Consider the following 2,077-nt stretch of genomic DNA (forward strand, 5'->3'; position numbering starts at 1 on the left):
TGCTCGGACAGTTCGACGACGTTTGCAGCAGCATGGACTATCAGCTCGGAGACCATGGCTGCGGTTACCCTCAACGCTACATCACAGACAGGAGCGCCTGCGATGGTGTTCTCAACGACGAACCTGGGTGCACGAATGTCAAAACGTCATTATTTCGGATGAATCCAGGTTCTGTTTACAGCATCATGATGGTCGCATCCGTGTTTGGCGACATCGCGGTGAACTCACATTGGAAGCGTGTTTTCGTCATCGCCATACTGGCGTATCACTCGGCGTGATGGTATGGGGTGCCATTGGTTACATGTCTCGGTCACCTCTTGTTCGCATTGACGGCACTTTGAACAGTGGACGTTACATTGCAGATGTGTTACGACCCGCGGCTCTACCCTTCCTTCGTTCCCCGCGAAACCCTACATTTCAGAAGGATAATGCACGACCGCATGTTGCAGGTCTTGTACGGGCCTTTCTTGATACAGAAAATGTTCGGCTGCTGCCCTGGCCAGCACATTCTCCAGATCCCTCACCAACTGAAAACGTCTGGTCAATGGTGGCCGAGCAACTGGCTCATCACAATACACCAGTCAGTACTCTTGATGAACTGCAGTATCGTGTTGAATCTGCATGGGCAGCTATACCTGTACACGCCATTCAAGCTCTGTTTGACTCAATGCCCAGGCGTATCAAGGCCGTTATTACGGCCAGAGGTGGTTGTTCTGGGTACTGATTTCTCATCATCTATGCACCCAAATTGCGTGAAAATGTAATCAGATGTCAGTTCTAGTATAATATATTTGTCCAATGAATACCCGTTTATCAACTGCATTTCTTCTTGGTGTAGCAATTTTAATGGCCAGTAGTGTAAAATGTAGCCTCATAGTTCCAAAGTACTTCCACTTCAAAGATTATTCCCGGCAGGAATATATATACAGCAAGTTGAAGAAGAGAAGGAAGGAGAGACAGAGTGATATCTTCTCTCGAAAATTTCTCTCCTGCATACCTCCTTTGTTTTACCATAGATGATGAGTCGCTGATCTCGTTTGTACTAAGACTGCAGTACACGCGAGTTGCCTATTTGCTTCCACCGCCCTGAGTGGATTCCATAGGTTCTAAAAAAATGTTCACCAACCTGCAGTCTTCCACAGTTGTTGACCCCTGCACGGGAAACAGCACGTAGGTGATGAATCCGTTATCTGAGGCTGAAATAAACTCTTAGCGAGAAATTGATAATATACGAATAATTAAATGTACAACTAGTTTGCTTAAATGGGACGCCACTAGCTATGAACTTTTACAAACTCATCATTGCAAATTAAGTATTAAATGATACGACTGCAGACATGACACTCCTCCGACACTGCCGAATCAGCTCTGATCTTACAGCCGAAACACTTCGGCCGCCATCCAAATTAGTGCAATCCGAAGATTACGGAGGAGCTTCGTCTACCTTTTCATGTAGCAGCTGTTTATTATTATTAATACTTGTAAACTAATGGAATGATAGCACGCTACTGAGAGATGCTTTAATATGAAATGGAAGTAAATACGCTGTTCAGTTTTTCGAATATTATAACAGAAGATTATTATTTCGGCGTCGGCCCCGATAGCTGCGTGGTCGTACTTACTTCGACAGTACATATACTAAAATAGGAACGATATAGAGAACATTAGTATGGCCCCTGCGCAAGGATGACAGGAAAAATCGTGAATCGTCGCCGGCACGGTAGCTCAGCGTGTTCGGTCAGGAAGCTGGTTGGCCGCTGTAATAAAAAAATTGAGTTAAGCAACGAACTTGAACGGATGTCATGTGACGTCCGCAACGACCAAACACAACGATCAACAACGAACAAAATGCAGTTTTCTCCGCTCAGGGACTGGTTGTTGTATTGCCCTAATCATCATCATTTAGGTCGGCGCGGTAACTCAGCGTGTTCGGTCAGAGGGTTACCTGCCCTCTGTAATAAAAAAACTGAGTTAATGGGTGAACGACGAACTGAAGCGGGTGTCTTGCGACGTCCGCCCCGAGCAGATACAACGAACGAAAACGAACAAAACCATATTGTAAAAAAAATAAGGAGGG

The 2,077-nt window shown here is 45.4% G+C and overlaps 1 non-coding gene across 1 annotated transcript; it reads left to right on the forward strand.

Moving 5' to 3' along the window:
• Positions 1–1,614: 1,614 nt before the first annotated feature.
• On the forward strand, positions 1,615–1,721 carry LOC124803842. Its single transcript, XR_007017314.1, has one exon. It is a non-coding gene; the product is annotated as a U6 spliceosomal RNA (small nuclear RNA).
• Positions 1,722–2,077: the final 356 nt, after the last annotated feature.

This window comes from Schistocerca piceifrons, chromosome 6, assembly GCF_021461385.2.
Source record: "Schistocerca piceifrons isolate TAMUIC-IGC-003096 chromosome 6, iqSchPice1.1, whole genome shotgun sequence".
NCBI lineage: Eukaryota > Metazoa > Arthropoda > Insecta > Orthoptera > Acrididae > Schistocerca > Schistocerca piceifrons.